This window comes from Pinus tabuliformis, chromosome X, assembly GCF_031772625.1.
Source record: "Pinus tabuliformis cultivar Carrire ecotype Pingquan chromosome X, CPIR1, whole genome shotgun sequence".
NCBI classification, from domain to species: domain Eukaryota; kingdom Viridiplantae; phylum Streptophyta; class Pinopsida; order Pinales; family Pinaceae; genus Pinus; species Pinus tabuliformis.
Genome location: NC_142308.1, coordinates 1,249,216,440 through 1,249,242,767, shown reverse-complemented (window position 1 = coordinate 1,249,242,767; position 26,328 = coordinate 1,249,216,440). Strand labels below are relative to the sequence as shown.

The 26,328-nt window shown below is 40.0% G+C and overlaps 1 pseudogene; it reads right to left on the bottom strand.

Moving 5' to 3' along the window:
• LOC149144503 (uncharacterized) overlaps positions 1 to 26,328 on the bottom strand; it is a 118,240-nt pseudogene that overhangs the window by 44,513 nt on the left and 47,399 nt on the right.

The following is a 26,328-nucleotide window of genomic DNA, read 5'->3' as shown; positions in this document are numbered from 1 at the left end:
GTTGTTGAAATAATTTCAGGATGTTTTTGCTTGGACTTATGAGGACCTCAAATCCTATGACACCAACATCATCCAACACACAATTCCTATTAAATAAAATCAAAAGCCTTTCAAACAAAAACTTAGAAGGATTAATCTTGTCTTATTACCTGCAATTGAAAAAGAAATTCAGAGGATGTATGATGCCAAAATAATTGCACCAATCAGATTTTCTGATTGGGTCTCAAACTTGGTGCCAACTAGAAAGAAAACTGGTGAGATCAGACTCTATGTGGATCTCAGAAACCTCAACAAAGTGTCACTAAAAGACAATTACCCTCTCCCCAAAATGGACCACATTTTACAGAGAGTAGTTGGATCAACCAGAATCTCATTGTTGGATGGGTTTTCTAGTTACAATCAAATCTTGGTTCATCCAGATGACCAACCCAAAATTGCCTTTACTACTCCTTGGGGCACATTTATGTATGTGAAAATGCCTTTTGGGCTAATGAATGTAGGAGCCACTTTCTAGAGGGCTATGGATACAGCCTTTGTAAGAGAAATTCATGATTTACTTGTGATATATCTAGTTGATAATACTGTATTTTCAAAATATGACAATCAACATTTGGATCATCTAAGGCAAGTTTTTATTAAATGCAGGAAATTTGGAATCACCTTAAACCCCAAAAATTCCTTGTTTGGGTTAGAAGAAGGAAATTTGTTAGGTCGCATAATTTCAAAATATGGTATAAGAATAGACGCCGCTAGAATAGAAGCCATCCTGCAAATAAGACACCCTAGGAACATTAAAGAGTTACAAGCTTTCTTAGGAAAAATTAATTTTCTTAGAAGATTTATATCTAATCTGGCAGAGTTAATTAGATCACTAAACAACATGCTGAAAAAGGAATCCACCATAAAATGGACCATTGAGGCTAAAAAATCCTTTGAAGACATTAAACTAGCCTTGACTAAAACACCTATGTTAATCAGTCCTAAATTTGACAGAGATTTCATCTTGTTTTCCTTTGCTTTTGAGCACACAATTGCTACAGTTCTATTGCAGAAAAATGACTAGGGCTATGAACAACCCATTGCTTTCTTCAGCAAAGCCTTGAGAGATGCCACTTTGAAATATAATATAATGGAAAAACAAGCATTGGCTTTAGTCAAATCCATTAAGGACTTCAGGGTATACATCTTATATTCCCATATAGTAGCTTACTTTCCTAATTCAGTGGTTAAAGACATCCTAACTCAAGATGGTCCTGAGGGAAAAGGGGAAAGTGGATTGCTACTATTTTAGAGTATGATATAGAAATCAAACCTACTAAGTTAATCAAGGGCCATGGTTTAGCCAAACTCATGGATAAATCAAACTGTCAAGCCTTGGATATAAACTTTATTGCAACAATACATAATGAAGAGGAGATGGCGACTCTACGAATCAGCCAAGCCTTTATTGAATCACCTTGGTATGCTGATATTATTTATGTTTTACTGAATTTACAAGCTCCTCCTGAATTATCTAGGACTAAAAGCAGGTTTTTAAAGATGAAATCCTTGAAATTTTGTATATTAGACAATGCTCTGTTTTGGAGAGATCATGAAGGTATTCTTCTCAATTTCTTATTAAAAGATGAGGCTAACAAGATCTTGGAAGAATTTCATGCAGGTGACTGTGGAGGACACCTTTACTAGAAGACCACTACAGATAAAATCCTTAGAGCTGGTTTCTACTGGCCTACCTTGTTTGCTGATGTCAAAAAATATGTGACCTCCTGTCACAAATGCCAAATTTTTGAGGGGAAGAAAAAGCTCTTACCTTTACCCCTCAAGCCAATCTCTGCAGAAATACCTTTTCAATAATGGGGTTTAGACTTCATTGGTGAAATTCACCCACCCTCCTCTGCCCAGCACAAATGGATCCTCACAGCCACAGACTACTTCACAAAATGGATAGAGGCCATACCTTCAAGGCAAGCCACAGATACTGTTATCATAACCTTCCTTGAAACCAATATTCTATCAAGATTTGGATGTCCAACTAAGCTCATTACTGATAATGCAACAACCTTTAAATCCAAAATAATGATAGATTTCTGCAATAAATACCATATCACCCTTGGCCATTCCACAACCTATTACCCTCAAGGTAATGGACTCGAAGAATCCTCAAACAAAAGCCTAGTAAACATCATCAAGAAGTTACTAGAGGACAATAAGAAAACTTGGAATAAAAAGATAGTCAATGCCTTATGGGTAGACAGATTGACTACTAAGAAATCAATTGGTACGTATCCCTATCAACTAGTTTATGGAATGGAAGTTGTCTTTCCATCCTCTTTGGGAGTACCAGTAATGAAGACACTTCAAGAATTGCAGGTTGAACCATAGTATCCAAAGAAGAATCAACCAAACTATTCATCTACAACAAACCAGAGAAGAGGTCTATGTTAGGTCCCAAGTTGTGCAAGAAAAGATTAAAAAGGTTTTTGATAAGAGAACCAAGGTTGAAGATTTCTACATTGGTGACAAAGTGCTTAAGTGGGATTCAAGGAGGGAAGACAAAGGTAAACATGGGAAATCTGATTTCCTATGGAAAGGTCCCTATGTCATTTATGCTTACAGAGGAAATAATGCTTTCTTCTTTAGAGAAATTAATGGTACAAATGCAGAAGGTGGGCTAGTGAATAGTTGAATGCTAAAACATTACTTTGAACCAAGTTACTAATTTTAATTTCCCATTTGTACATACTTTATTTACAAAATCGAGTTTGGATTGGATGGTGATCTTTGAAGTTGAAGCCCAAGGAGAAGGCCCTAAGATTTAAAAGCTTTACTATCATAAATATCAATAATGCAGATTCGCAGAAGGAAACTTTTCAAGGTAACATCAACAACAATTCAAAGGGCTAATGATCTTTAGAGTTCTTGACATTTCACTATAAAATGCCATCCCCAAGTGGAGCGACTGTTAGGTTCTTATACCAATAGGAGTCATAATTTTGAATGATTAAGGTTAAGCCTTGGAATATTGTACATACCTTTGCTTTTTGCAAATTTTTTCCATATTAAAAATTAAAAAATGTAAAGAGGGTATGTCCTAAAAGAAATATCAAATGACAAAAAGAATAAGAGAAGGTCAAACAATGAAAATATATGAACCCCAAAAACAAAAAGAGACCATGAAAGTGTGCAAGTCTAAATGCCACTACTATTTACTTTTATGCAAAATAAAGATTGTGTGCAGCCTGTTATTCATGCCACAATCCATGGTAATCAAACTATTTAATCTTGATTATATCATGCTTTGAATTTTATGTTTATAGTTAGAGAATAAAATCTGACCAAACAGTTTAATCTTAGCAGATCATTAGATAGGTAGAGAAAATAAAAGGAGCTCAAAAGTTTAATCTAAGCCCTTGGATGATATAAGGTTAGAATTAGATAGATTACTTTTCAAAAGAAAAGTGGATGATAAGGGTTTGCTAGCCTAAATGCACCCAAATAAATGAAGAAAAAATGGTAGGGTAAGTAATGGGTAAGTAGAAGAAAGGTTGTTGAAGTATAAAGTTGATTGGATCAAAACACATGCATCATGCTTAGACACATATTTCTATATGTATGATCAATTATGGAGGAAAAAATAAAGGTTTGCAATTTAATGTGATTAACTCCCCCTCATTCATTTTTTCCCTTACTTACTAATTTCCTATCCACAAGTATGTTCTAGTACTTTAAATCCTCCAAGTCAAAGAGGCTCAAAGCATTTCCCTGAATTTTGGTGGGACCGGACCCTCAGCTTAATGACTTAAGGACATCAAGTGTTAGAATCCCCTTCAGGAAATTCATTTCCCCCTCACTACCCTAATTAAACCCCTTTTCCTAAGGTTAAACTTCATTTGCCTAGGAAAAGTAAAACCCCCCATGTTAAATTCTATTTCATTCAAAAAATCCAAAAAAGTGTTTTATCCTAAGTATCAAATGTATGTGATTAAAACACGCAAATGTTTCATTTATGCTTAGTGGTAAAGCTCACTTCTCACATTCATTTCATATTAATTTTTAACTTTATTATATAAATCCTCAATATACCTTTTCTCGTATACTAATTAAATCCCCTAAATAAATATCCCAACTCTTAGTTTCAATATAAACTATACCATTTACCCCATATCCCAACAAAATAGTTAAATCCCATCATTAAACCTCGCCCGATTGATTATATCCATGATTAAGTGTTAATTAATCCCAAACCACCGAAGTTTAAAGCCCTGGCCCCCCCCAAAGCCCATGCTCTTATCACCCGCACACCTCCCTCACCCGACTCTCGTCCGATCGCCATCTCCCTCATTCGACAGTCCACAGCCATATCGACTATACCTGACGACCGACCTTTACCCATCTGATAAGGTGGTATTCCTTGGCCCCCTGACTACTATGTGTTGAGCACTGGAGTAGATCAGGTGACCCCTCCGAAATACCACTTCCTCCACAAAAGCAATGTGATGGCTTGGGAAACCGCCTCCCCTCTCAACCCGATAAACTGCCCACTGTTCATTCATAAATTACTCGCCAAAAAATGACCATTGCTCCATAAAAGGGCCGAGAAGCACTTTTTTCCCTTTTTCACTCGTTTTTCTTTGTGAACCCCTACGAAGCAGTATGATTCCTACAAATGCCGAATTCACCAATTTTACTCCAAATTCACACCTAAAGAAGCTCTAGAGACCCCAATCAACCTCTCAATCCATACCGGAGCCATTTGAACTTTTTCAATTGCTGTGAAATCCAAATTTGAAGATAATCCACCCAATTCCAGGTCTTGCACCACGAATTACCACTCACCCTTTAAAATTTGAAAAATTTCAGCCAGTGAAGTGTTTTAATTAAGTAAAATTAATTGAAATTGCTTTAAAATTAAAAGTCTCTACCCAACCCCATCTGAAAGTTTCTAGTTTCCATCAGAAAACCTCTGAATACACCTGTCAAAGTCAAATTAAAATCCACAAGAGCTGCATTATCTTTGCCCCTATCGCCATGGATGTCAGACCTATCACTACTCCTCATTTGGACCTAGACCACCTCCCCTTGGCAGACAGGGACTTTCAAGTCAAAGACACAAGCGCATATGAGGTCCTGCTCAAACTTCATTATTTGAGTAAATACAGATACCTGAACCATTCTGATGACATTGGTATTTGGGAATCCAATTTGCACAAATACCAATTTCCCCAAGTACATATTTTTCCTGAAATTGTCCATATGTGCCATGCCTGTTACATTCCCAGCCAGAGAGCTGTAATGTCCTCTGACCATAAATTTTTGTTTACTATCATAGCTAAATCAATCAATGAGATGCTACAACTCCAACCAGGTCCAAACCTAACCCCACTCTCCATTTGGGATCTGTTAGAACAATACACCAAGTTGAGTCCCTCTAGACTGGCTCAATTGTTTCAAACATTCATTGTAGAAGAGCAATACATTCCTAAAATTGCCCCTCCATATGTTTCTGCCATGTTCTCTGAAAGGGGCAAACAAATCATAACCATGATATCATGTATTCTAGGCTGCACCACTGATGAATTTATTGATGAGCTTATCCTGGCCTTCATGTCCATTTACACCCCAGGAAAGCCTCCTGCTACTGTGTATGATTATGCCCAGTTCATAGCTGAAAGAATGCATGAATAGTTTACTAGGATGCACAATGAGAGAGTATTCAAATACTCATCTGTACTATACCATATGTTTTTATATTATCAGTTAGACAGATTTCCATTCACCCTCCAGAAGCTGGATACCAAAGGCCAGCCCAGATCTGTTATCTTTTGGACACCACTTTTTCACAAGTATTCATCTCCTTACACCTATTCAAATTTCATTGACTCTTTTGTCCATCCAGTCATGACTATGCTGACAGGAAGTCCTCCACCTCAGGCATGGACACATCCAATGTGCAGTATGAAGGTAGCTAAAGAAAAAGGCCCAAGATCAATCCTGTTTTAGAACATGAAGACACTGAAGGCTCAACAGAAATAACTAATACTAAGTTTGACATGAGCAAAGGCATAGCTCCATCTGGAGAAACATAGGAACCACCCACCTCACAAACTCAGATGTTGGAAAGGTAGCTAAGTGTAGAGGTCTCCTCATTTAGTAGACCTGCTGATAGAGATAAGGATAAAAAGGACATGTATAAAGAAATTAAAATGAGAAATGAGAAACTGAAGGCACAGTCTTATGCTCAATATCTCAAGCTTACACCTACAAACCAAACGAGGTTTATGTCAGCTTTTGACATCAAGGAAGGAAGGATGCAAATGTCTTTCATAAAGCCAACTGTGAAACCACCAAGGACACCAGTGGATTACAAAAAGATTGATTTTGAGGTATTGGCAAGGGATATTCATTCCATTGACCAAATTGAGTTTCACAAACAGGCTGGAGAAATGATTTACTCCACCCTTACAGGGAAAGCCATAACTGCCCATCAATTGCAGAATTCATTGACCAATATCTCTGCTCAATATCAGTTAGAGAAGGCCTCCTCATAGGCCAAGGGTACTAGAATCGAGTCTTTGGAATACTTAGTGATTGAATTGGGACATGATCTCCAAGACATTAAAGCCACTGAACCATTGATAAAGAAGATGAACGATGACATTGCAACACTTAAAAAGAGATTGAAGATACCTCAGTTGCAGCATCCCCAAACATAGGAAGTCTTGGAAAACCAAACCAAACATGAATAATTGATGGACTTAGTCCTAAAATTAAATGATCAGTTAAGGGAAACAGAGAAGGAATTGGACACTTTAATTCAATTGAAGCAAAGTGATATTGCCACTACATCTGTAAATGTCATCCCAACAGTCTCAATAGTTGTTCCTTATACATTGGTGGTCTCATTGGCTCCCATAGCTCCTATGGCCACAGCAAAACAGGTGTCAACAAAGTGTACATCAGCAACAGGTACATCAAGTGAAGAAGCAACAAAATTGGTTAGAGCTATGGAAGAAATGTCCATACAGGCTATAGAAATGAATAAGCTGAAAGAAAAGGTGACAAGCTTGGAAATTCATTACAACCTTGCCAAAATCATGCACAAAGAGGAAGTGAAAAAGGCTGCCAGAATGACTGAAAGAATAAAAGCCATGGAAAAGGACCTAACACTAAAAGAACCTCTTGGCCAAGCTAAGGAACTTCTATGGGCCAATATCATTGACTCTATCGATGATATTTGGTCATCTATTTAGGTGATTTTTGAACAGATAGATCTAATAAAGATGGCTATAGAAGCCATCCAAAAGGTAAAAGAAGAATTAGGAGAGATGCCTGAAGATGCCACCAGAATGATCCAATTCCTAAATAGTAAAAACAAGTATGAGCTTTAGGAATTGGAAATAGAGGAAAAAATTAAAACAATTTTGGATGTGAGGAAGGTACTTTCCAAGAGAAACTTGATGTTAAACTTGGAGGACAAGTTTCAAAATATGCAGGTAGTCGTTGATAGATTTATGGCTAAATTTCAAATTTTGAGAGAAAAAGGGTTACCCAGTCCCTTAGTAATAAATGACAAGCTCATGACACAGCAGGATTATAACAACAAAATCAGAGAGCTAGCAAAGGAACAGATCAGTACATCATCAATCAAGGCATTGCCAACAGGCAAAGTACTTTATCAAACATTTTAAAACTTGTTTTACCTCCAGCATGAGGTAAAATACTTGTTCATCAATAAGCCTACTTTTTCCAAGTACACTAAGGAAAATGAAATATACAAAAGGATGCTGAAGATCCAATTACCTGATGCTAAGACATGGGAGAAATTGACTGATTACTGTGAGAAATATGCAGTAAGAAGGTTAGTATACAGTAAAATTAAAACAGCTAGGTGAAAATATGAAGACGTGTTAGCATAGTCAAAGAATATCAGTGTCAAAGTGCATTAGATGAAATCCAAAAGTAAATGAAGCCTCCAACGTGAAAGATCAAACAACAAAGTAGCATAAAGGGCTAAAAACCAAACCATAAAGGCCAGCAATACCACAATAAATAGGACATCGTGAAGCAGTGCAATAGATGTCTCTATCTTCTTGCAAGAAGATATTTTCATTTCCTAGATTAAATCTCAAGTCAGTTTGAGATATTTTGTAATAATTTTTGTATAAATACTTCACAATTCGAAGTATGTAGGTGTGTATTCTTAGACATTTCTATAGAATTTTGATCAAAAGATTGTAAATCTATTGTATCACTGATTGAGCCAGCAATCTGGATTGATGAATAAAGACAAGATATTTCACAGGATTCATGTGTTGAGTGAAGTGCAGACAAGTATTTTCTTATGTTATCGTTATCTTTCTTAAAGTTTTTCCACAATATTTAATGTATTTCTGAATCTGAATGCTATAACTGGAACATTATCTCAGAAATTGTTTCTCCTTAGTTTCTTAATTTCTCCTTAGTTTAGGTTGTTTCTTGCTAATCCAGATCAAATGATTCTTAATTGCCCTTTTCTTTCGATTACCCTCTATTCCTCGTTCATATCTTGGTCTGAGAATCCTTAATTTCTCTCTCACCCTAATTAAAACCATTTCACCCCCTGTTCCAAAGACCTGCACTTTACTTTGCTAGCTTGCCCTTTGAACATTCCCTTTAGTGAGGTGATCCAGTTTTGTTGCCCTTCTATTGACTCCATAAGCCAATGGTCTAAAGACATCATTCTATCCATTTGTTTCAAGGATCCCACCATCCAATCTTGAATATAAATAAAAAACCCCCAGAATATTTATAACTAGCCTGAAATCCAAGCCCCAAGAGTTAGCTCAATCAAATCAGTGCCTCGCCAATCGGGAGGTCACAGGGTTAATTCCCGAAAGCTCTTGGGGCCAGGTCAGTAAATATGCCAAGAGGTGTTGATCCCCTTCGGGTGGGGTCCACTTAGTGTTGAACTGTGGACACAGCAGCTACCCAGTGACCACGGATATTTGTGAACCACACGTGGATAAAAAAAAATAAAAAAAAAATAAAAAACACTAGCCTGAAATCCAAGCAAACAAAGATAAATCATATAAGGAGAGCCTCTCTGCGTCTAGGTTGGATAGAACCTATGCTCCAAAGTTGGTTTGTGGTTACCTCGGTCATTTTCTTTCTTCTAATAACTTCTAGAGAAATTTCTGAGTGATAACAAACCCTAATCTTCACCTACAGGCATCAGCACGACTGCCTAACTGAAAACAAGCTCTAGAAGGGGGTCAACGCCACTGTTTCTAAGCATATCATGCTGATCGACACAACTGTTAGAGAAATAAGTGCGCTGAGCGAGGATACAAAGAAAAAATAAAAAATTTCAAAGGCTGAGACCAGACTTGCTACTGTGAATTTCAGACCCAGAGCGGTAAACAAAGCAAAGAAGGCACAACTAAAGGGAAATGGTGAAACTAGAAAAGTTCACACAAAACCATGAAATTTCAAGCAAGCAAACAAAAAGATTGGTTTCCCCAGTGGAGTCACCAATTTGAGGTAAAGTATAATTCTAAGTGCGGACAGAAACAATTCCTCTAGCCCAATAGCGGGTCTAGCCACAAACAAGACATTCTATGGAAGATTTCCTTAGGTTAGAACCAATTAAGAAGGCCTACCTCTTAGTATGCTTATCCCTTTTGGTGGTAACCTTGCTTGCTTGCTCCAACTATCTTTCGTTTCCTTCTTCAAACACCTGAAACAAGTAAACAACAACAAACAACAACCGTGATAATAGACAAATTGTAATTCAACTTACTTAACAAGTCAAGAAGCATTAAGCCATAAACATGTGTGATGACACATTATGTAGGAAATCAATCGATAGTTTCATATGTATTAAATCAAGAAGAGATTACAATCGGTGTCTTGACGTTGTTGTTCTCCTCTGACAAAACTAGGTTCCCACACACTTCCATTAGCATTCCAAGGTAGCCTCCACAATGATAGTTTTAAGGCTCTTCCCTTTAGTCTTCACATTAAACCAAATTCACACTTCTCCCTCACACACAACTAGAGAGCTACAACTATGAATAACTTGTTGATCACTCCAAAAAAAACTTAATGAGCACTAGCACACAAACACCAACCCTAGCCTGTGCTTGGGAAAAGTGGAGGTTTATATAGCTTGAATGGATGGGAGACGGTTCCTCTTCTCATGGGAGAAGGTCTTATATCTTGAGGTAGTTCCATCCTAATAGGGGAAAGGAGCCCAATCTGACCTCCTCAACTCCATCCAGCCTAACCATTTACCAAACTTCCATTACGAAGCTTCTAGAGCTAGAAGTTTCGGCTCCAAATTTAAAAAAACTTTCCAAAAGAGGATCGGCACGACTGGGAAAAGGCTCAATAACTCCAGTTGGCATGAGGGACAATTGTAATCCCTACATATTGATGCGAGGAGGGCATGGGTCATTAGCACCGGTCTTGTAAACTAGGAAAATTAGAATATTTTGGGAAAATGATGCAAAGGGGAATTATTCTGCTCATGAAGAGGGACACAATGGGAGTTTCTTCATGATGGGAAAGCATGAGAGGTTCACTCTAGAGGTCCTCTAGGATCAAGGAATGGGGAGTATAGGGATAGTGAAAAAATGTTGTGTAACACCATCGGCGCAACAAAGGGGGGGCTAGTCATGGAAAGAATATAATACAACCCAACACTGCTCAACTCAGAAATTGTGCAGAGATGATCAGCAGGTTGGCTTTAGTGCAGTTTCTATCACTAGTAGAAGACTCAGAGCTACCTCTAGGAATTGCACAGTTTCTACTGCCAAGCTCCTCGCAGCTGACTACCAATTCCCCTTGGGAATTGCGCAGTTTCTGCTGCCAGTTCCCTCCACCAATTGTGCAGTTTTGACTGCTAGGCTCCCATCCAGTTCCTCCAAAAAACTGTGCAATTTCTCCCCACTGATCCTCCATGCAGCGCACCCTGTTCCTCTAGAAAATTACACAAATTTTGATGTCAAGCCCTTGCTGCCCACTCATTTTGGAAAATGCGCAGATTATGTTTGCCTTGCCTTCCTGTAGACTAGATTGTCCCTCCCATAATTTGCACAGTTTTTCCATCCAACCGAGCCAGACCTCGTGGACAGTCACTATCGACTTGGATTGCCCATCTTCATCAACCAGTGACTCTTGCATAGTTTTCATCAGTGGTGCCTAGAGCCGTCCTCCCACCTCACAACCTTGCTACCTCTCCTAGTCACTTGCATCTGAAATGATCATGTGTCATGGTAGACTAGGAGGTTTTTGGATTTGATGTCGTCTCTTCATGAGTGACTGCAGGTACAGGTACACCAACAAACATGGCGCAGCAACAAATGGGTTGAACGAAGGGAGCACATGCAGAAGGATAGGATCAGCAATGGATGAATGAACGATACATGTGAAGAGAGGTGCTCGCGAATGGATGATCATGAAAATATGTGTTCATGGATGGACGGACGAGCAAACACGCAAGATCTTCTCACAGATGGATGAACAGGCGAACATGCACCTTTTGCAAATAGTTGAGCCTGTCAAGCCTTCCAACATACAAGCAAGGAGAAACATGCAAAAGCAACATCAAGTGAACCAATGAACATCGAAGACTCCATGCACTTTGCAATGCGGAGGTGAAGCTGTGACACATCATGAAGACATCCATCACCCAACAGCACTGCAGCTCGACATGCAGTCCATCAGCAGCACGAATGTACCAGAACTGTCATGTCGAGTCATGTCATGAGTCATGTTGTCCACATCTCCACTGTGGGCCATATTGTCAAATCAATGTAATGTAACGTGGAAGTCCAAGAGACCCACTTGTTGTACAAAGGGTCATGTAAAGTTGAAAAGTCATGGATCTCAAATAGTCATGAGGGTAGTCAATGATGACACAGTCTTGTGTTCTTCCATTCTAAACTCTACACTTGTTTTGAACAAGGATCGATCTATCGATGGAGTTGGTGTTGCACAACCAACATGTGCATGCATTCATGAAGAGCATGATAGGAAGCTTGAACATCTACTGGCAGCAGGGGACCATCCCTGTCTATCCATACCTCCTCCATTTTTTCCTGGAATCCTTGTTGATCCTGCCATCCCTAATTTTTCATGTGTATCTCCGTCCATGGATGCACCCATTGTTGATCTTTCGCAGGACACACCATATGTCAACCCATCATCCAACAATGAAGAGGACCAATCATTCTTTAAAAATCCACTTGATCTTTCATCTGCTCTTTCCAGAAACGTAGAGGATGAAAACCCTTCCTTCTCATCTACCCCTCTATGTGATTCATCAAACCATGAGGATGCCAACCAACATCCTAAATTTTTTGATCTTGGTTGTCGTGATCTCTTCACCTCATCATTCGATCACGATGTTGATTCACTCATTGTTAATCTGTCTAAGCCACTGGTCTACGAAGATCCATCTGTCAACGAAGTCGAAACCCCACAAACTGTCAAGGCACTTCAGCCCGAGTTGATGGTTATGTCAGGCCCTTGCTATCCTGAGGTTGATTTTACTTCTAATCAGGAAATTTTTCAAACACTCAAGGCTCCTCATTACTCATCTGTATGCACTCAAGATCAATCTAACACTCAGATTTTACTTCCTCCACTCGAACTACACGATCCCATCTCTCATGCATTGGAGGAATCTTACACAGCAAGCACACTTGCACAGCGTAAGTGGTCTACCTTTCTCACATTTGCTTTCATATCATGGTAAAGGGAATGCATATACTCAAAGTTTGCACACAGTGTAGCAAAACACTATGGCAAGTCCACAGAGTGCATGACATGCGCTTTCACTCATTTTTGTTCTATGGACGCTTGTAAGCTTGGAGTGTGTTTGTTTTCATTGTTGTATCTTTCACATTTGCTGGTTCGCACAACTAGGTTGCTCACAGACCAAGCCTTCACCAACATGGGTCAACCAATGCGCCAGTGGCTACATTGGAAATATCACTTCACATGATTAGGCCCATGCACCATTAGCTTAGGAGTAGGAGTAGTGTTTGCTTTTAGTTTGCTTGCTTGCATGCTTGTTTGCCTTCTTGCTTTGCATGTTTGTTTGTTTTCTTGCTTGTGTGTTTTCTTACTTGCTTTACTTTTGCTTTTACTTCTGCTTGTGCTTTGCTTTGCTTGCTCTGCTTACTATTTTTGTTTACATTTGTTTTGTTTGCTTGGTGTATTACTATTTTGGTTTCCAGAAATAAGTGCTTCCAACTACTATGTTCTGGATTTTGAATAGAGTATGTGGCTCAAATTTGAAGAGACTTGTGACACAACAACACTTGGCTAGTCTTGTGTTCGTCTTCTCTGTGCTTGGTTATAACCTTCGGCTAATGAAGTATTGAAGGAAAATATGAACCACCTGCAAGGGAAGTTTTGGTCCAACCATGAACCTGTGTCCACACTAGGAATCCCCATGTCTATACTTAGCCTTCTACTATGTGTGTTCAAGTTCATCCAACTAGTAGAAATGGAGAAGGGGAAAATCTAAATGAGAAAACCTATGTCAGAGGTCTCACATGCTTCTTTGAAGGAAAAACCTCTTTTGTTCCTATGCACAGTCCTCTTGAAAAATACAAAGGCGAAAGAAGAGAAAGGCTTCCTGCGCAAAGAGGTGAATCATGCAACTCCACCGGGGTACTGACCAAGCTCGCTAGCAGTGGAACAATGCATGTGTTCCTGCTTGACTCCATCTGGGTACTATCTAGGCCTGCTAGCAGCGGAGCAACACCAGAGATGAAAACTTATACTATGAAAATCTTCAACTCACGAGCTAAACTACCCTTCCCGGATTCGAAACACTACAATCAAGTTGAACTTTTGATTGTGTTTGACTGAGTTGGCAAAAGGTGAACCATGTATGTCCATAGGGTAAGTGGGAAAGTCGAAGTAACCTGCACATCATTTCAATACTCCCCAAAAGACCAAGGCCTTGTGCTATCAATGAACCAAAATAGAGAAGTTGGAGTTCTACCAGTGTGTCGCCACATGTTGTAGCGGCTACAACCACCCTCCAAAATTTTGGCCTACACCCAAATTCGGAGCCTCCCTTGAGAGTTTCACTCAATGGTTGCACACACTTGGGTTCAGTTCATGAGCTCGTGTGAGCCTTCACACCCACCTTGCTTGTTCATTCCACCCAAGCTTTTGCATGTGATGTCAATGTCTTACTTGCAACCATGTTCTGTTCATGCTCAAGGTCTTCACTTCATGTGTACATGTTATGTTCGCTATGAAAACATCTTTTGCACTCACACACAAAGTCACATCCATTGTCGCACAAGTTTCGTCACAGTCGATCAACAATCAATCATGAGTATCGTGCTTTTCGCTTGCACCGTCAGTTAGTCATGTTGAACATGTGTGTCTCGTTGGTTTGATTCGTCTCGTCGTCAAGTCATGAGGGTGTGTGTTTGTAAGATCACATTTGCATCTTTCACTTGTTCACACACTTAGTCATTTTGTTGAAGTTATGATGACCAGACTTCCCTCTAACACAGCCAGACCATCACCCCACTGGTGAGCTCCAGTATTGTAGCAATAATGCTACAACTCCTGGGGCTTCCTGTCTCTTAATTTTATCAACCCGGTAGTTCGTACAAACTTGGAAGCGACGGTGTTGTATGCACAAGTACTAGCTCTTGTCGCAGCTGTCACTTGTTCAGCTGGCACAAGTCCGCTAGGGCTCAAGCCAACTTCTATAGGCTCTCAGAAGAAGCTTGCTAATTGATGGACGAAAGCTATTCTCAAAGGAAAGCTACTTTACTTGACAAAAATGAACTGAAAGCAAATCAAAGCATGTAAACCTAGGAAACCATAATTTGACTAGTCTAACCTCTACAATGCAAAGAATGTGAATAAAACTTCTACCAATGCTGTCATTACCTCTAATAAGTGAAAATGCATGGATCTAAGCTACTTGCATCGTAAAAGACATGTTTTTGTATTTTTCCTTTAAGTGTATGGAATGATTGTGACTTTGTGCTAACTAGGGTTTGGTTGTGCAGATGGGATGGAGAAGGAAGGAAAGCATGGGAAAGGTTGGGGAGGTTAGGAGAGGTCCCTAGGGATCCTTAGCATCCATCCATAGAGGTTCCTCACGTTCAGAAGCTCAGCAACCGAGTGAGTGGCCTCCTACAGGATGTCTGCAGGGGATCCTACAGGATACTCAGAGGTTTCTACAGGATGTCTACAAACTGCTACAGGATGACCTACCGTGGGTGTTTGAAGTGATGGAGGAGTGATGGAATGATAGGGGGAGATGTGTAAGGTAGGACTAAGGCTGGTGATGGCTCAGAAGCTGGAAAATCAGATGAGGGAAGAGTGTATGCAATGGTTTGATGATTGGAAGGATGGAACCAACGAAAGTTGAAGGAGATGGAGCTATGTGGGAAATGAGAGAGTTGGAGGGTAAATGAGTGAGACAGAGGTTAAATAGAACTTGAGGAGATGATGAAGGTGCCCTGCATATTGTTTACAACTGAACCAACAAGGACATGCAAGAAAACAAAGATCTAGTTATGAAACCTATGACCTAGTTACTTTACTCTAATCTGACCTAACAGCAAAGGAAATGAACAGAAGTTTATTTGCAGTGAAACCATGTGAAACAATTATGAAACTAAGTGATTATAAACCTAAACATGCATCCAAACTGATATCAAGTTCTGCAAATGAGATTCAAACACTAATGATTGCATGGTGAAGCAAAGAAAGTGTTTTTGTTGGCAGCAAGGTTACATTGGTCCCAGCTCATGATTCCACTGAAAGGGAGGTGAGATCCAAAGTACTTGATAGCCTTTTTCTGAATATATTCCCTGTGATTAACCTATCAAGCAAATCTGAACATTAAAAACCTTTTCTAATCATCAAAAGCAACCTAAACAACAATGCAACATTTAAATCCAAATAGAAGATTTTATTATGAGAATGCAGCAAAGACACATAAATATAAACAAGGGAGGTACTGGGCGCTTGAGATGGGCCCAACCCCAAGAACTACAGCCTCCCAAGAGAAATTTAGAGCTGGTGCAAAGCTGGATCCATCTTTATTAATCAAGAAATGAAAAGTACATCAAAACTGTCCATAAGGAGAGCTTGAGAATGAGCTGAAAGCAAAGCTAATCCATGGCCTAAAAATCGAACTACAAGCTAGCTAACTAATGGCTAAAACAAAATGACTAACTAGCTACAAAAATGACTACCAACTAGCTAACCCAAAATGAGGCCCCAAGCCTTCTTATTTATACAATTTGAGGACCCAACAGTCCTCCTAAAAGTTAGGGACTTGGCTGTCCAAGACTTGGAGTTAACAGCAGTCCAACTTGACTTGCTTGGCTGCCCATGAGCTGATTGATTCGGTGGCCCTTGAACTCCGAGCTGATGGTGGAGAATTCGAGGTAAGGGCCCATAAATGAGGGGGACACCTTCCTACAAATCCTCTAGCTTGTTCTCCCACGAATTTGGCTGCCAAGTGCTCATTAAGACCTTCAAATTTGTCTCCAAGTTGACCAACAAGGCTACACAAAGCACCCATTAGACTTGTTGGCATAATGACTAACCAAATTCACTCTATTAACATAAAAATAATCAAAAACATGCAATAAACAAATGAGAATGGTGGATTAAGTCAAATTAGGAAGTTGAATGAGCCCAAATAATTGTACATTTTTGGGGCTCATCATCACCCCCCTACTGAAAGTGTTGCTCATCCTCTGAGCAACCAAATCTCTCCCCTTGTCTTTGATGGCCTTGGTGACTTCCTTGGCTAGCATTTCGGCCGATTTCTCCTTTGGCTTCCCGCTTTTCAGACTTTCCTGTAGAAACTGTTCGCTGGCTTCCTGTAGAAACAGTCTCTGTCTTCCTGTAGAAACAGTCTGCTAGCTTTTCTTAGTGAATCCTCAGCCTTGTTATGAGTGCACAAGTTTATGCAATCGTATGGAAGAAATGGTGCCCTCTTCTCTGTCAAAGACAATTTACCAGCATTTTGTGTGAAAGCAAATATACCATCAAACTATCACCTCTCAGCTCCAAAGTAAGACCTTCACAGAAATCACCAAAGATGAACACCTTGCCAACAATTCCTCAAATGCTAAGTTGGACCAGTTAGCAGAATGAAGCCATCACCAAATCACCCCACTTTCAAAGGCTTTGGTAAGCAGGTTATTGTGCTTAAGCATATTAGTAAATTGAATAAGTAGCAATATACGAACACAAGTTGAAAACACCTTCCTCTTTTATAAATTTCACAAACATCAGTGAAATAAGGAGACACAAGACAATCAATTAGAACCAAGCCAAAATAGTGTTTTCAGGACTTCCTGTAGAACTGTCTCAGCATCCTGTAGAGAGGCCTGTGTGTCCAACATTTTCATTCTTTCTCTCTAAGTGGATGTCTTCGGCCTTCCTTGTTCATAGCTGATGGATATTTTTGAAGGAGGCTCCTCCTTTTGTTCCGCTTTCGTGTCCTTAATGACAATTTGCTCCTTTGACAGTGGTTTGGGTTTGCCCACTTTTATTTGTGTGCTCCTTTTTTGCTTCAAAGTACATGAAGGTTTGCCTCTTTCCCTTCCTTTTTGGTCTTGGAGGTGTGCTAATGGTGGCAAGTATGGCTGCTGCCTCCTTTGATAGGATGTCCACCTTCGTCTCTTTGGGTTTTACCTTTTTGGGGCTTCCTGTAGAAGCCTGTTTCTGCAATTTCGGGCTTCCTGTAGAAGCCTGTTTCTGCAATTTTGGGCTTCCTGTAGGGAAAAAAACAGCACCACTATATCCTGCTCGGCTGTGGGTGATTTTCCTTTCAGCTTGGCTGTGGCTATCCTTCATCTTCTCCCCCTTTCTTCTCTTCTTCCTCACGGTTAGAAGGACTGATATCATAGGTGAGGGCTGTTATGTCACTTTCTGCTATCATGTCCTTGAAGGCTTCCCAATTTTCTTTCTAACTGTATGGTGTTCCTGTAACCAGCTTACAGAGGAGCACTTCCATGAGACTTTTTGACCCTTTTTTTCTTTTTCCCTTTTTTTTTGTTGTTTCTGAATCAAAGTCGCGTATATTTCAATATGTATGGTGCAAGCCCTGCAAACAAATCAACAGTCATGTAGAAAACACGAATATGAGCATTTTCTTTGATTGGTGTTGTCCTTGTACGATTGGGCAGATTTGAAGAGACACTGTTTTGAGAGAAGGGTTAAGAAGGGAGCATTCTTAACCCTTGTTTCTGATGCCTGCTGACTGGGTAGAGGGAGCGCACTACTTCAGACCTGCTTTACCCATTTGCTGTGATGCCTCTTATTTCAAGCATTAAAACATATTCTATTAGCAAGTGTTTTTCAAGAAAATTCATGCCTGGTCACCCTCCAATTCACAACAGCTCAATTCACCACTCTTTTGGAGTATATCATACATGGAAGAGTGTTTTCGATCCTACCACTTTCGGGATTCCCAATTTGTCGAAGAAAAATCCAAGCTTTTCTGCTCTAGAAGGCTCTGCTGTTCTTTCCTGTAGAACGTCTTCCTGTAGAAACACCTGTAGAGTGCCCCTACGCCTCTGAGCGAGCTTGATACGTGGGATAATTTTGAAAACAGGTAGAAACCAGTGGAGGATGACTAGTTCATCACTTTTGGAATCGGAGGATGCATACTTCAGTCAAGTGCAAATGGACAACAGGTGGTGTGAGGTTCAGCCGAGCATTTTACATTGCTGCGTGATTCTTGGTGAGGGAGTGAAGTGGCCAGGTGTACGTGGCCACATGCAGACTGCAGTTCTATTTATTAATTGTATGTCTCCTTCTATTTGTTAATCAATTGAAGCCCTATGCACTGAAGTTCAACAAATCTTCCATTAACTGTGTTTTTCAAAATTTTCATGAATGACCATACACGTATGCTGCGTGATTTTTCCTTGAGCGCTAGAGAACTGGGTGTCTTGCTACCTTTCTAACTGAATCTCACCATCTCATCCATTCATGCAATGCTTTAGATTAGATTTATGCAAACAGAGGAACAAGTTTAGTCACGTACCTGCAAGTCGTGCGTGGTTGCTTTGCTGCATGCCTGTGGTTATCTTCATTTGCTGCATGCATGTGTTGATGTAGTTGCATGGTGGCTTGATTGATGATTCATGGTTGTTTTTTCTTGTGCAGGCGTCCTCTGGCCGGATCCAAGCTCCAGACAATTGTTTCCACGTTCAAATCTGCACGTCCAAGCTGCTGTTGCTGCATCTTCACCAAACCAGAACTTGTTTTCGACATTTCTCCCAAACGCCAAAGCGGATCGAGCTGAAACTTGCTGAGCATGTTTCTATCATCATTATGCATCTCCCATAGCAAATTCGTGATCAATGGATGCACGGATTTCAAGAAAAATGGAAAATGGCTGAAGATTTCAGAGGTTGATTTCTCGGAAACCGTGCATCGGAATCGGCTGAAACTGCTTGGGTAGGCTAATATCACCCATGTGCATCTCCCCATGAAACAAGTTTTGAAACGGATGCACGGATATGGAGAAAAGGCAAAAATGGCTGATGGTGATGGAGGCTGATTCCTTGGAAACCGTGTACCGGAATTGCATGAAACAGCTCAGGCCTGTTGTCCTCAACCTTGTACAATTCCCCATAAAACGGTTTGTCAAAAGGATGCATGGTTTTCAAGTTATGGCAAAAACAAATTTGGTTCTATGGATTTTTGCCTCAAGGCTTTTTTGCATGGGATGACAAAATGAATTTTGTTTGTGATGCAGGTATGGAGATGATGGAGGAGGAGTTGGAAGATTGCATGAGGGCTTCTGAACCCTTGAGGAAGCTACCGTGCTTGCCAAACCACTTTTTGAAATGCATGCCTAGTTTCCCACAATTTCTACAGGAAGATCCTGTAGAAGCACAATGAGAAGCACAAGGAGGTGAAAAAAATGATGGATGAAGGCAAGGGATGGACACACAAGTGCTTGTAGGCCTAATCAACAGATTCCCACCATTAGATTCACTTTTGAAATTGGATTTGGCTCGTCCCAAGTTTCTACAGGATGTTTCCTGTAGAAAAACAGAGCTTTCCTGTAGAAGACACAGTTTTGAGGAAAGAAGCATAATGACATGAAAAAAATGATGGAAAAGGGGTGAGGAGTGGAAACATGGATGAGTGTAGGCCTCATGGACATATTCCAAGCCTTCAGGTCCTCTTCGGAGATCAATTTGGCTTTTTTGTAAGCTTCCTATAGAAGATACGAAACTTCCTGTAGAAGGCACAAAAACTCCTTTGACCTTGATTTGAGTGCTCCTCCTGTCATGAAACGTCCTTCTTTAACCTGCAATGTCATTGCTGCAACATGAAATGGAGATTAGCTTTATTTTTCTTTTTCTTTTTCTCTTTTTTTTTTTTGAAAAACAACTAGGGCGCCTCATGGAGGTTTTCACCCTAATTGCCTGCCTTGGGCGCCTCCAAGGGAGGTTTTCACCCAAAGATCTTTTTCTCTTTTCTCTTTTTTTTCAACCCATTGACCGCCTCATGGAGGTTTTCAATCAATGAGCCAACCTAAGGCGCCTCCGAGGAGGTTTTCACCTTAGATTTCTATTTTCCTTTTTCATTTTTTTTTCTTTTTCTTTTTTCTTTTTTTTTTTCTTTTTTTTTTCTTTTTTCTACCCTACCCTACTTGAAAAACAAAATCATTTTCAAGTATAAGAATACTTCCAATGGAGCCATGTGCACATCGAGATTAGAGACAAGATGATGTGAAGGCTCGGAATGCATGCCTTGACAACTATCCAAGTTTCAGAGACAACATGATCTCACTTTGAAAGTACAAAACATAGCTGAGGAAGAGAGTACTGCTGCAACTGAGTGACCTTCTGAAACCACATCTCAATATAGCTTTGATATCCTTGGTTCTTTTGCTGATCTGGATCATTCTTCATGTCACCTTCTATCATGACCTTCTGATCTTCCTCTTTTTGTTGATCTTCCTCTTGAGTACACGGAAGATTTGATGGTAACCATGAGGGATCTCTCTCGATCTCTGATTTAGATCTCTTTTCTTCATCAAGTGCAGCCCATGGTTCTTTGATCTCCTCTTTGGAATCTTCTTTTGCTTTTGGTCCTTCAATGTTGTCAATATAATCTCTGCTTTGCAACACTCTTCCTGAGCTTTGGTGAAGATCATTGGGCTCAAGAGGAGTTGTTTGGATATGTTGTGCCTCAGATTTGCAAGGGGGTTGAGCTGCTCCGTTGCATGGTTTTGGAAATGGAGGTACGGGTAGCTGAGTGGGGGTGTGAATTTGAGATGGAGATGGATGGCATTGTGGTTGGGTAGGCATTTGGGGTTGCCTTGGTGGAGGAGGAGGCGATGGTTGTGGATGAGCAGGTGGTGGAGGAAGATGAGTGGGATGAGAGTTGTACTGGGGCCTCCACTCATGATAAGGTGCATTCCACTGAGGCTGTGGCTGAGCATAAGAGTGAAATGAATGAGCAACTGGTTGGGCATAATATGGATCTGTGAAGGAACAAGGAGGATATGACCAAGGAGGAGGTGTAGACCAGAAAGGATGAGCAGGGGGATCCCAAGAAGGCATGAAAGTGGCTTGATAAGGGTCATAATAGGTCTCGGGTATCCCTTGCATCTCCTGCTGGTAAGATCTAGGTCCATGTGGCCTCCTTTGGTTCATATAATAGAGTGATTCAGTGGCTCCCTTGGCTCTTTGATATGCAGCTTTGATTCTGGGCAAGGAAGGGCACTGATCTGTAGGATGGTATCCTTCACATACAAAACACACTTTTAGGGAGTGCATTGGACATTCGTTCCTAGGATGCTTTTTAAGGCACCTAGGACAAAAAATGACCAAAGCCCTCTTGGCTTCTTCTTGCTTCTTTTGGATCCGCAAGGTATCCAGTTGCATGGCAAGAAACTACCTCATATCGCTCTTGAAATCTTTGATCTGATTTTCAAATTCATCTTTGGACAAGATGTTGCTCCCAACATCTCTGCTTGTAGCCATTTGCTTCAGAGGAATGTTTCTTCTTCTTCTCCCCTAGAGGTTCTTCAGATATGTCTTGATGTCCACCCAGGGGTCCTTTCATCACAGCCATCGAAGAAGAACGTTGGCTGTGTGAAGCAGTGGGGGTGTTGTGCAATCATTTTTCTAACTTATCTCTACTCCTACAAAGCATGAAATAGATTGAACTGCAACTAACTATCTTGCGAAATTGAAATGAAAGCAGGAAAGGACTAATCTATTTTGCTCAAATGAAATTGCAAGAATGAAATGCTAGTCTACACTTGCGGAATTGAAATGCTAATCTACGCTTGCAGAATTGAAATGCGGAATTGAAAGGCTATTCTAGGAAAGCAGGAAATGCTAATCTATGAAAGCAGGAAATGCTAATCTACTTTTGCATAAATGAAATTGCATAATGGAAATGAAATAAACTACGTAGCAGAAGGTTGTAGTAGAAAGTAGAAGAATAGCAACAATCACCAATACTCTGCCGCTTCCCAGGCAACGGTGCCAAAAAGATGGTGAGCTCCAGTATTGTAGCAATAATGCTACAACTCCTGGGGCTTCCTGTCTCTTAATTTTATCAACCCGGTAGTTCGTACAAACTTGGAAGCGACGGTGCTGTATGCACAAGTACTAGCTCTTGTCGCAGCTGTCACTTGGTCAGCTGGCACAAGTCCGCTAGGGCTCAAGCCAACTTCTATAGGCTCTCAGAAGAAGCTTGCTAATTGATGGACGAAAGCTATTCTCAAAGGAAAGCTACTTTACTTGACAAAAATGAACTGAAAGCAAATCAAAGCATGTAAACCTAGGAAACCCTAATTTGACTAGTCTAACCTCTACAATGCAAAGAATGTGAATAAAACTTCTACCAATGCTGTCATTACCTCTAATAAGTGAAAATGCATGGATCTAAGCTACTTGCATCATAAAAGACATGTTTTTGTATTTTTCCTTTAAGTGTATGGAATGATTGTGACTTTGTGCTAACTAGGGTTTGGTTGTGCAGATGGGATGGAGAAGGAAGGAAAGCATGGGAAAGGTTGGGGAGGTTAGGAGAGGTCCCTAGGGATCCTTAGCATCCATCCACAGAGGTTCCTCACGTTCAGAAGCTCAGCAACCGAGTGAGTGGCCTCCTACAGGATGTCTGCAGGGGATCCTACAGGATACTCAGAGGTTTCTACAGGATGTCTACAAACTGCTACAGGATGACCTACCGTGGGTGTTTGAAGTGATGGAGGAGTGATGGAATGATAGGGGGAGATGTGTAAGGTAGGAATAAGGCTGGTGATGGCTCAGAAGCTGGAAAATCAGATGAGGGAAGAGTGTATGCAATGGTTTGATGATTGGAAGGATGGAACCAACGAAAGTTGAAGGAGATGGAGCTATGTGGGAAATGAGAGAGTTGGAGGGTAAATGAGTGAGACAGAGGTTAAATAGAACTTGAGGAGATGATGAAGGTGCCCTGCATATTGTTTACAACTGAACCAACAAGGACATGCAAGAAAACAAAGATCTAGTTATGAAACCTATGACCTAGTTACTTTACTCTAATCTGACCTAACAACAAAGGAAATGAACAGAAGTTTATTTGCAGTGAAACCATGTGAAACAATTATGAAACTAAGTGATTATAAACCTAAACATGCATCCAAACTGATATCAAGTTCTGCAAATGAGATTCAAACACTAATGATTGCATGGTGAAGCAAAGAAAGTGTTTTTGTTGGCAGCAAGGTTACATTGGTCCCAGCTCATGATTCCACTGAAGGGGAGGTGAGATCCAAAGTACTTGATAGCCTTTTTCTGAATATATTCCCTGTGATTAACCTATCAAGCAAATCTGAACATTAAAAACCTTTTCTAATCATCAAAAGCAACCTAAACAACAACGCAACATTTAAATCCAAATAGAAGATTTTATTATGAGAATGCAGCAAAGACACATAAATATAAACAAGGGAGGTACTGGGCGCTTGAGATGGGCCCAACCCCAAGAACTACAGCCTCCCAAGAGAGATTTAGAGCTGGTGCAAAGCTGGATCCATCTTTATTAATCAAGAAATGAAAAGTACATCAAAACTGTCCATAAGGAGAGCTTGAGAATGAGCTGAAAGCAAAGCTAATCCATGGCCTAAAAATCGAACTACAAGCTAGATAACTAATGGCTAAAACAAAATGACTAACTAGCTACAAAAATGACTACCAACTAGCTAACCCAAAATGAGGCCCCAAGCCTTCTTATTTATACAATTTGAGGACCCAACAGTCCTCCTAAAAGTTAGGGACTTGGCTGCCCAAGACTTGGAGTTAACAGCAGTCCAACTTGACTTGCTTGGCTGCCCATTAGCTGATTGATTCGGTGGCCCTTGAACTCCGAGCTGATGGTGGAGAATTCGAGGTAAGGGCCCATAAATGAGGGGGACACCTTCCTACAAATCCTCTAGCTTGTTCTCCCACGAATTTGGCTACCAAGTGCTCATTAAGACCTTCAAATTTGTCTCCAAGTTGACCAACAAGGCTACACAAAGCACCCATTAGACTTGTTGGCATAATGACTAACCAAATTCACTCTATTAACATAAAAATAATCAAAAACATGCAATAAACAAATGAGAATGGTGGATTAAGTCAAATTAGGAAGTTGAATGAGCCCAAATAATTGTACATTGTTGGGGCTCATCACCCACCATCGACTCGATCGACTGTCACTGTTGAGTCCCAAACTTGCATCTTCCCTATACACCTTTTTAGCCTTTTTCCATTTACCTGGACCTCCTAAGCTGTCAAATCATTGCATATTAGTTTAAAAAGAGCATATAAAATGGTTTCCTAACTATGTCTTGTGACTGCTATTTGATCTAGATTTTTGCTCATTCAACTGCGGAATCTTGTCACTTTCCTCAGCCAGCTCAACTTTCCACAACCTTTTTGTTGAAGTCTATGTTACAGGTGTCTACAAGCGAATCTAGCCACATGGGCAAGTTGCAAATGATGTGGACATGGACCGTGTCCTATTGGTTCAGCCGAATCCCTCACAGAAGGTCGTGGTCAAAGATAGTCAAGCGGTGGTCAACCTAAGAGTTTTACGGTGGCAGAACTTTGTTTTTCACCACGTGAAGACTTGCGTGGTCATTCCTAGATCTCAGGAGACTTGTTAACACTTGTGGACTGCTCCATGAACCGAATCTAACAACCACCCTCCTTGGATTTAATCTCCACGGCTACCATAATGCTATATTTCTGGACGTGGTTATTCACGTGTCTTTTTATCAGCGCAGATTTTAGGAAAGTAGTTGTGTCATCCTCTGTTATAAATAAAGCGTTCTCATACGCATATTAGCTAGCTTTTTGAATGTAATTTTGACTGTTTATGAGCCCACAGTGCCGTGACTTTATTCTTATGTTATGACTACATTTTAATACATGAGAAGACACTAATTATAAGCTCAATTCGTGGTTGATTGTTGATTGGCCGAGGTTGTGCAGAGGGCCCCTGTACACACCAAGGTTTTTTTAACTGCTGTATAGTTTCATGCTTTATTTATTTACGTTCCTGATGCCATAATTGTTTACTTGTATATATTGCACTGCTTGTGGTATTCATGTCGATTGATGTCCATAGTTTTTATGCTTTCTAATGCTATTAACTTATCAGTGTCTTTGTTTCAAGTTCTAATAGGCAGCCCGGGCATTTGCACATAGCTTTATAATGACTAATGACATGAAATTATATTGTCCTTCTGCTGATTTATTTTCTTCGTTCTAATTCCAACACTGTTTATTTCTTTCAGTTTTGTTCATTTACTTTTCTGCAAGATAGATATTAGATTACTCATGTCATTTTCAGTTACCTCCTAAAGCCAGAGCGAGTCAAATAGTGAGGGATTGAAGTATGAATGCGTAGTTTGATATTAGTTTATTTTTCTGCAAGTCAGTTATTGAATTGCCCATGTCATTTTCAGTTACCTCCTAAAGCCAGAGCGAGTCAAATGGTGAGGGATTGAAGTATGAATGCGTAGTTTGATATTACTTTCATTTTATGCAAATTAGATATCGGATTGCTCAATTTGTTTATGATTACCTCCTAAAGCCAGAGCGAGTCGAATGGTGAGGGGTCAGAATATGAGTTGATGTAATATGATTTAGTTTACTTTGCTTGCAGTTTTTGAATTTCTTTGATTTCAGTTTCTTTTTATACAGCAACAAGGATACTGGGTTTCATAGTCACTAGCTCACTATTTGGTTTAATTAGAATATTGGTACATTTTTATTTTCTCTTAGGAATTGATTTCACTATTGTAAGTTTTAAAACCTTTTTTTT